We start from the raw sequence: 11162 nt of genomic DNA, 5'->3' as shown, positions 1-11162 counted from the left end.
TTATAGGTTCCGGTCCACCGAACGAGACATCTTCTACTTTATCTCGCGAGTATTGATCCTATACCAATTGTGGTCTTCTGATATCCACTATGGTCTTTTTATATCTGCTCTGGTTTCATAGGTCATCTTCCTTTATTCGAGGGTTTATTGTTGCAAGAAAACCACTAGCTGACACTATGAATATAGTATCCTAAGTGATTTCCCATGCATTCTCTCTTCTATGATGACTAGGGATCTGCTTGAGCTTCACCATAATCATCATATTCTCACCTTCATGCTTCTTCTGTACTAAAGTACTCCTCTGTTGAGGTAAGCATGAGTTTCTGATTGTACTTCTTTCAGAGTATTGTGGTTACTTCCCACAACTTTACTTCATTTCTCCGATGATACTTCATCTTGTCTTCGGAATTCTCCAGAATTCGTCACTTCCTCACACGTTTACCATTACCCTCTAGATCTATAGCACCAAGTAAGGACTTGATATTGCAACATGCATTTGCATATCAAAGTCAAACTTCATGTATGGATCTAGTCAAACAATGAAATTCCAATAAAATCCAAGAAGATTCAGCTTTGTGCATATAATACACACCATCATAAGCCTGAATAAAATAGTTGAGTAATACATCTCTAAACATCAGGCTCTGATGTGTATTATAGAACACCGCATAATATAGGTTTATATCGTGATACTTAGCACGAATATAGGGAATTCTACTATTTGTCTCAACCTTTACCTTAATTGCACATTTGCAATGAGATAAACTTGAAACAAAGTGATCTAGGATAGTTGTGGTTCACCTAATTTTCTTTGGAAGTACTACTTAACTTAGTATTATACCATATGTAAGTGCTATTGAGGACTATTTTGTATGATACCTCACATGATGTATTTTGGTTCTAACCTGGCTACTCTACACACATAGCTATTGGAATATAGCTCCTATACTACCAAGTGTTTCTATCATAAAACTATGGTCATGATGTGCTTGGCACACTTCCCATGGTTTTGGAATACAATTCTTGCACAATTTGTTTAGCACGTGACTTATTATTGTACTCCTCCTAAATACTTTAGATGTTCTACTTCATCACATAAGGATTCTCGGATGAATCATATATGATTACTACCTCTACTCGTAAGTAGACATTTTTTTATCACTATCTCCCTTCCTTACCTCCCATGATTGACTCATCATGGTCTATACTACCTTATATAATTCATATTTATCACTTACTATCGGTTGTTTCACAAGTCCGGATAGATTTTACTTACCCTTTACTTAACTTAGTCTACATCTTCTATTAGGATATCTTAATTATCTTCATCAATTGATATAACTCCTACTACCAGTCTGGATAACTCTTACTTAATCATAACATGTGTTGGTACACATCTTCCACTAGGATATCTTCCTTATGGTTGTATCCTCTCTTTGGACTACCATGTATTGTATACCAACTGTGGTCTACTCATAATTATTTTAAGGTCTTAAAAGTATCCTACATAATTTGAGATTAGCTAGCTAACACTACTTAGGAAATATAAGTAAGAAATGTTGACTCAAGTGTGTCAGGATTATTCTCAAGTGAATATCCATCTTAAGTCATAAGAATATTTGGTTTAACTTAGACAACTTCCTATAGACACTACCAATCCTATAGGTCTCCTTTAAAGGGTTTTAATCCTAAGGTCAAAGCATTTGCTCGATACCAACTGTGGTGACCCGGCATACCACTCGCATGGTGTAGTATGCAAGTCCGATATAACACCAATGAAACACAGTTCCACTAGTATTATATCGCTCGAGTGGTACAACGAAACATATGCGGGTCCAAGGCATGTCTATAGAATTACAACATCGACTCGTTACATAAGATCCACACAGCCTCCTACTTTACAATGAGGTAAAACCGCAAATAAACTCCGGAAGAACGACTCGTAGTCTAAACCTAACACGAACTCTATTTGTAGAGTATTTCACTAACTACGAGAGGCTAAGAATAGACTCTAGCTAAATAGGAGCTAGGTTTAGGAAGCTAGTTCCCTTCTATGGCTAAACTAAGTTTTCTCCTTGTTGGATGTGGTATCCGACTCCTCCGACGGGGTTCTGTCTCGTGAAGTAGTTGTTGACTCCTCGATCTTCAAGTTGTACCGTAGATCCTCCTTCGTGGCCTCCATATCTAAGCGAGGGATTTAAGAGTGGGATGAGTACGAGCGTACTCAACAAGTTCATTATAGGAAAGAGGTGTTTAATGCACTAGCTACAAGCATTAGACCGGAAAGTCTAATACCAATGCAGGTTTTCATAATCATTTCTTCAAGAGGTTGCTTTTATTCGGAAGAACTATGTCCGTCGACCTTCACCGGTTTACTAGAACTTCATGGAGCTCCTTTCCGGCCGCGTTCGCAGTTCCATATCCCGGAACAGGGAGTGACAGGTCACGGTTCTTTACACTCGGCAGAGGTGTGTTGCTTTACCCATAAGAGATCTTAACCTTGGTGCCAACCAAGCTGCAGGCTTGTCCACACTTCCTATGGTGTGAGGCCCGGTATAAGGTCTAGCCAATCATGTTCCTCCGCTACCTCGAACACCCACCCTTTGTTGCATACCCCGACCCCGGGTCCTCGTCGGTCCTCTTATACCACTTAAGGATGGACCCCGACCACGACAACAGTTTGGGACTCGTTAACCAAACTCCTTCGCCGGTAGCCGCAACCCATCATAGACCGCAATACCGTGGGGACTTTAGGCTTCCCCATCCCACCGCTTGCACTTCGAGCGACAAGTGTCTACGGACTATGCCGTGGGGACTTAAGGCTTCCCCAGCCAACCGCTTGCCCCGACGGATACAAGTGTCTACGGTAAAGCGCATCCGTTGATGAACGAGAGGTGGAAACACTTTTGACTACTCCGTCCCACTCCGGATCTTATGGTTAACACGGGTATTACGGCACAAGAATCACGGGCGACATTTGTTGTTTAATCCTAGATGGATATAAGCCCGTGCAATGGAACCTCCACCATATCAACACAATCCATGGTTCCATTGCCCACCACTTAGTCATATTCATAGTTATGAAAGTAATGGTTTTGATTTTTGTGCAATAATGATAACTATAATACTTTGCAAGTAATTTGATAGAAATACTCAAATGACATGAGCAAGTGATGAACTTGCCTTTCTTGACTGCAAGATTATGCAGACAAGGTCTTCGATACGCAATAACTCCGAATTCTGAAATAGCATCATCGTCCGGTAAGGACGATGTTTAAAAGATTGCCAAGGATGCAATAATGCATAAGTATGAGATGCAATCGCTCTAAGCGTGACCTAACCCCGATGATTTAGGATCAGTGAGTTGTAATGATTATTTAGGGTGTGTTGCACTTTTAGAGTGATTCACATACAAGGTTCTTATTAAGGTTGAATACTTGGTATCATGAACATGTGCTGCAATATATCATAAGAATAGCATTAATAGCACACAACAATAAGATTTGATGTAGTCCTAACATGTACCTGAGTAGTGGTTGGTTTTAGCACTACATGTCATGGTTAATGATTGATTATTATATACTTAAAAAGAATAACTTTTGAAGAACATGTTATTTAATAAAGAACAAGTATAATAATCAGGTTGTGGAGTTCCATGGTTTATTATGGTTCTAATTGGTTTCTGGAGTGAGTAGTAGATGGATCACAACCTAGTTGGATTCATCAGCACCGAGGGTTTGTAAGGTGGAGTTAAGCCTAGGCATCCTAAGCAATTAATTACACATGGGTTGTATCAAGATTGGTTTATCTTGCTAGTGATAGTTGGCTAGGGTTTATAGGTCCTTATAAGCAGGGTTGGTGATGATTCCTTATTTTCTTCAAAAGAATAACTTTTGAAGAACATACTTCTTAAATAATAAGAAGTATACCAATTAGGGTTGAGGTTGTCTAGGTTTGCTATTGGATCTATCAAGTAAGGAATGGTTGGTTCCTAAATAGGATGGTTCATAAGTATCTCACACTAGTAGGGTTTAGTGGAACAGGGTTATGTAAAGTAAAATAGTAGGTATTGTTGTTGTTAGGGTTCATCACAATGGTGTGATGTTAGTTAAGGTTAATTAAGATGAGATCCTTGTGATAGGAACTAGGGTTGATTAAGATGAACCCATGGGATGCTAATTAGTTGTGATAGGGTTCTCATATGTTATGTGGATTTGATCAGGCATTAAGTTGCTAAATATGAATCTATGGTTACTAATGAAGTAACATGATCACCTGTTACTTAGGGTTTATGTTTGGGAATAATTTAGGGTTCATATGAAGTAGTGGATCTAGGGTCTAAATGGCATTAGGGTTTTAGGATTACACATGAAATGATGAAGTTATCACTTTGTTTCTAATGGAACTAGGGTTTCTTAATTACCCTATAATTCTTGGATTAATAACTTCATTAATAAAATTGAAGTTATTAATAACTTTGAAATTAAAATAATATTGGATTTGTCTTTTTATTATTTTTAAAGAATTAATAATTAAGACAATTATTAATTAGGGTTTAAATCCACTTATTAGGGATTTAATAAATTATAAGCAAAGGAAAATTAGTTTTAATATTTTCCTGATTTGCTTACTGGTTTTTTATTAATTTTAGAAGTTTTTGTTAATTATTGAATTTTAATTAAATTTGGAATTAAAATTAAAGGTTTAAATAACAAGTGTTAAATAATTAAATTTTTATTGAAAAATAAAAAATTCATATTATATTTTTATTGGATAGAGTTTTCTTTTCTAAGAATTTTAGTATCACATTTATATTTTTCTGACCTTTTATGCATTTTCAACAATTATTTGAAGTTGCAGGTATTTTGAGATTTAATTGAAACGGGAAATAACTAAACCTACCCGGATAGTTTACCCACACGATCACCGACCGGTGGGCCAATGCCACGTTGGCTGCCACGCGGCGTGGACCAAGTCAAAATTTGGGTTCATGACCAGAGACTCACGGTGGCCGGCGGAAATCGACGATCGCCGTCGATTCCGGCTCGCGCGGATAATCTACTTACACCACGAGACTCGGTGCACCGAGAGGAACAATTTGGTGGTGGCGCCGCTCCTAAAAGGTCGCCGGAGCTTGCTCGCCGGTGAGGCCGAGCGGCGGAGTTCACGGACCAACGGTGCTCGGGCATGTTACGGGATGCAATCGAGCGATTTAAGCAAGCTAGGGGAATCGAGTGGCTCACCAGGGGCACGACGCGCTTGATGGCGTGGCCGGAGGTGACTTGAGTCGCCGGAATTCATGGCGACGGCCGCCGTGGGTTGAGCTTGGTGACGGCGCTACGGGCTGCTTCGGTTCAATTCCTTCTGTAGGAGGAGCAAGTCGACCACGGCGGTGCTAATGGCGGTTACGGCTTGGTCTGGGGAGGTTCCTACCGGCGGCGAGGAAGATGGCCGGGCGAGCTAGGTTTGCTTAATTGGGGCAAATGAGGAAGAAAACGAGCCTGGGGTTCGCCGTGGGGTATTTATAGGGTTCCAGAGGCGAGCCTCGTCACAGAGTGGAGCAAGGAGAAGCTGCCAGCGAGAGGGGGAAGATCATCACGGCGTCGTGCTGCTCTCCAGCTCACGAGAGAGGATGAGGACGAGCTCGTCCTCGATATTTTTAGACGAAGGGGTATTGGGCCGGCTTTGGCTGCAGCTTGGGCCGAGTTGGTGGACTCCTCGCTGGGCCGCTTCGTTGGGCTGTCGCGGTCTGGTAAGGTCCAGGTAAGCCTTCTCTCCTTTATTTCTTTTCTGTTTTTATTTTCTCGTTTTCAAATTTCATTTCATGTTTTGTTGATTTAAATTCAACATGAATTTGCAGTATCTCGGTTATTTAAATCCCATTAATTCTATTTGGAACAATCACTATGTCACTGGATTGTTTAACACAAATATATGGTTCTATTGGTATGTTTGGGGAGCTTTATTCCAAACTTCAATTAGGCATGAGTTTATGTATTCATTTTAATCTTAGGTTTTTCTTGTGAATCAAATCTTTTGGAATATTTATAGTTGATACTTTGAACTCAAAATATTTCAGAGATTAGTATTAGGACTTGGTTTCCATTTGGGGAATTGCTCACTTGCACATGATTTTATGTGAGCTCAAATGTATTAGGGTTTTATAGTTTCTATCATAACCCCCCTTATTAAGGTTAATACTTGTCATTATATTTGAAAGTATCTAAGTAGGTATTGTTTCCATCATGGTTTATCTTGTTACAAAGATAATGGGTTGATCACTACACATATGGTTTACTTATAGGACTTAACATTAGGTGGCTCTTATGTTTTATAATTGAAGAATAGGATTTAATTAATGAACCAGAGTAGGGTTCAAATGCTATTTACCTAATGACACATGGGTTGGATCTCAAATATGGTTTAGGTTTTTAGTTCTGATCACTTAAGTGATACACAAACTAGATTTGAGATATAATTCTAGGTTGTAGGTATGAGATGATACCATATTGTGTTGGCTAGGTTTACTCTCCCCAATGCAGGATAAAAATGGTTACTTGCTTAATATTTCATGTGCTCCTTTAGTTACTAAGGATCTGAGAATTGGTTTTATCTTATACCAATAGATTTCTATTATATTCTTAATCTATTGTTTAAAGTAACTAAAGTAGCTATATTTCTTTTTATAGTTAACTTTGGTTATAATGATGAATGGTTTCTCACCATATATATTACTCCCTCCAGTTCATATTAATTGACTCAAATATGGATGTATCTAGACATATTTTAGTTTTAGATACATCTATATTGAAGTCAATTAATATGAATCAGAGGGAGTATAGGCTTTAACTCTAAGCTTTACTTATGAGCTTATATCTTCTACTTCAAGTTCTTAGGGTTTATGATCACTACACAATTTATAATGATCAAGGTTTGGCTTCCTAAGTTATTACTAGAAATATTTAGATATGGTTATACCAATTACCCCTCTCACTCCACAAGGACTTGGATTATAATCTAAGGTTCTACTCAAGGAATGATGATGTGATTATCTAAATATGTGGTCTTCCTTAGAATTTCTACCTTGCTATCTTCTGTAGCTTGTTCTTCAGGAATTCTGATAAACCTGCATCTTGTGGCATGCCTCCACCTCCTAGCTGCTTCATCTTGATCCTAACTATTTTATGGAGTGGCTCAATGTGTTGGTCTTCTTGCATCATGTTGCAAGATGATGAGATGAATGAGGTAGAGGGTTCCTTTTATAGGCTTGGGCATGCTCTAATATCATGACACATAGGTGGGTGACTCTTGTTTCACTTTGATGAGTAAGGTGCTTGGTTGTCATTCTCTCATCCATAGAAATCCTTTAAGCATGAGGTGGCATTGCTTAGGATTCAAGGTATGTAGATATTTTCATCCTATGTGGCATGGGTATTATCCTCTCATGTGATTTATTTTTGGATAGCCAAGTGGCTTTTGTTACTCAATATCTTGTGAATGGTTTTATGCTTGTGGGTGAGTCACTATATCATATGTGATTGTATTTATATTATAATTGGGATCAGAATGTCAAAGACAAGGATTATACCCCAATTTTGAATGGTGATTGTTGATTTCACCAAGGCATGATCATATGAGTTTCAAAGTACTCATATTTTATTTTATTCAAATAGTTTGAACTATAATTCGTAATGTAAACGAATTTAGTTTTGTAATATTCCACATATTTAATAAGTTATGATTAAAATAAGAATGGGTGACTTTTATGCACTTAGGTCCTTGTGTTTTACCATATTTGGTAATTATTTTTTTAAGTGAATTCAATTATACCCCAAGTGTAGTTTCTTAACTTTTAAGTGTTAATAACTTAGAGTTTGATTATTTTACTGTTTGATGGTTATAGGCTTCTCCCATCTCTAGGGTTTAATGATAAGTTTGTGTTGGTGTTGAGTTCAATAATTTAGTTCAAAATTACCATGAGGTTCATGGTAGGAATATTTATTTGTTAAAGACATGGAAGGGATAGGTCAAGAATAATTCTCTCCATTTCTTATTGTTAGTTGATTTCCAATTGAATAGATGTTCTTATGTTATGGCAAAGAATATCATGTTGTGATCTTTAATAAGATCAAGTAGTTGATTCTTGATTAAAGGGTTGTTGTGTTAGTTTTAATTCCATTTGATCTAACCCCTTAGATCAAATCATCTCTACCCAAAACAAGGTTTTAGCAAAGTCACATTGAGGTTTATAGCGCTTGACTTGATGAGCTACTTCAATTCCACCAAGATCAAGTGAAACTTCGCTATCTGTGATCGTTTTACTTTAAAGCGCGAAAATTCCCCAGATTTTCTATGCATGAATGCAATGCACACATCTGTTTCCTCTATTTTTGTAACCCCAATACCTGGGATATTACAGTCTCTACCCCTTAAAGTAAACTTCGTCCTCGAAGTTTGAACTCTCTCACGTTTCCGAAATGTGGATCTGTCTTGTGCAGACTACGACTTTTCTCGAACTCCGTGGTGATCTCACTGGATATAATTGAATATATCCCTTGTCCAGATTCTTCCTGGAATCCATTAGTGTTTGACCTCAAACAACTATTACTTCCTTTACTTCCATGATTTCCTCCAATATTATAAGCTTGTTTCCTTTCTCATTGAATATTCAATGATTGGGACTTCTTCTTGTCCTGACGGTCTTATTTGAGGACTAATTGGATAACATTCTCCTATTTGATAAAATAGGTCTTTGTCTTTCCCTTACTACCAAAACTGCAATAATAGTACTTGGTGAGGTACTTACTATGGAATTGATCATGATGGTTTATTCCTCTAAGAATGGATTAGACTCATTTAGTCCATCCAATCAGGGATTATAATTGATACCTATAACTATTTTGGTTTCTTTAGGTTCCATGAAAGGAATCTTTTAAATAGACTTTAGTTTTGGTATGGTCAATCTCCTTCAGTCTTTGGCCTTCTCGAGCTGTAATTGGTCTACGATATTTTCTTCGTCCAACTTCATTTACCTAAGTTTACTTGAGTTGTCGTACTTCTGAGTAAATATTACTCACTTTCTCAAGTTTTAGTCCACTTCTTACTTCCTCGAGGTATGAACCTCGGCTTTTAGCCTGACATCCATCTGAAAGTAGTGTTCGATAATCTTATGAAAATAAGATCGAACCTCCTCTCAGTTCAGACCTTCTTCTTCTGTATAGCTTAAAGTATTGAGTTACTGTACATCCAACTCAATCTTTACTCTACCCCTTAGAGTTTTCTTATAGTCTTTAACTCCTTTTATTCCAACAATTGAACTTATGGTTAGAATATTGGTCTAGGTCTTAACTTATGGTTTTTACTTTTTCTAAAGTCTCGCGAAGAATGTTGGTGGTGTATCCACCCAATTGTGGACATCCAATGTGAATCCTTCGACTAAATGATTATAGATCTAGCTATTTGGTCGACAAGATTTTTATTTGTTTACAAACTTTTGTTACAAATAATTAAATAGTGGACTATTTGTAATACCAAACTGTGGTTATTATACCAACTGTGGCTATTTGATATCTAAAAATGGATTCTATTATAGGTTCTGGTCCACTGAACGAGACATCTTCTACTTTATCTCGCAGTATTGATCCTATACCAATTGTGGTCTTCTGATATCCACTATGGTCTTTTTATATCTGCTCTGGTTTCATAGGTCATCTTCCTTTATTCGAGGGTTTATTGTTGCAAGAAAACCACTAGCTGACACTATGAATATAGTATCCTAAGTGATTTCCCATGCATTCTCTCTTCTATGATGACTAGGGATCTGCTTGAGCTTCACCATAATCATCATATTCTCACCTTCATGCTTCTTATGTACTAAAGTACTCCTCTGTTGAGGTAAGCATGAGTTTCGATTGTACTTCTTTCAGAGTATTGTGGTTACTTCCCACAACTTTACTTCATTTCTCCGATGATACTTCATCTTGTCTTCGGAATTCTCCAGAATTCGTCACTTCCTCACACGTTTACCATTACCCTCTAGATCTATAGCACCAAGTAAGGACTTGATATTGCAACATGCATTTGCATATCAAAGTCAAACTTCATGTATGGATCTAGTCAAATAATGAAATTCCAATAAAATCCAAGAAGATTCAGCTTTGTGCATATAATACACACCATCATAAGCCTGAATAAAATAGTTGAGTAATACATCTCTAAACATCGGGCTCGATGTGTATTATAGAACACCGCATAATATAGGTTTATATCGTGATACTTAGCACGAATATAGGGAATTCTACTATTTGTCTCAACCTTTACCTTAATTGCACATTTGCAATGAGATAAACTTGAAACAAAGTGATCTAGGATAGTTGTGGTTCACCTAATTTTCTTTGGAAGTACTACTTAACTTAGTATTATACCATATGTAAGTGCTATTGAGGACTATTTTGTATGATACCTCACATGATGTATTTTGGTTCTAACTCTGGCTACTCTACACACATAGCTATTGGAATATAGCTCCTATACTACCAAGTGTTTCTATCATAAAACTATGGTCATGATGTGCTTGGCACACTTCCCATGGTTTTGGAATACAATTCTTGCACAATTTGTTTAGCACGTGACTTATTATTGTACTCCTCCTAAATACTTTAGATGTTCTACTTCATCACATAAGGATTCTCAGATGAATCATATATGATTACTACCTCTACTCTGTAAGTAGACATTTTTTTATCACTATCTCCCTTCCTTACCTCCCATGATTGACTCATCATGGTCTATACTACCTTATATAATTCATATTTATCACTTACTATCAGTTGTTTCACAAGTACAGATAGATTTTACTTACCCTTTACTTAACTTAGTCTACATCTTCTATTAGGATATCTTAATTATCTTCATCAATTGATATAACTCCTACTACCAGTCTGGATAACTCTTACTTAATCATAACATGTGTTGGTACACATCTTCCACTAGGATATCTTCCTTATGGTTGTATCCTCTCTTTGGACTACCATGTATTGTATACCAACTGTGGTCTACTCATAATTATTTTAAGGTCTTAAAAGTATCCTACATAATTTGAGATTAGCTAGCTAACACTACTTAGGAAATATAAGTAAGAAATGTTGACTCAAGTGTGTCAG

The sequence above is a fragment of the Lolium rigidum genome, chromosome 1 (genome assembly GCF_022539505.1).
Source record: "Lolium rigidum isolate FL_2022 chromosome 1, APGP_CSIRO_Lrig_0.1, whole genome shotgun sequence".
Taxonomy (NCBI): Eukaryota; Viridiplantae; Streptophyta; class Magnoliopsida; order Poales; family Poaceae; genus Lolium; species Lolium rigidum.
This window is presented reverse-complemented; position numbering follows the sequence as displayed.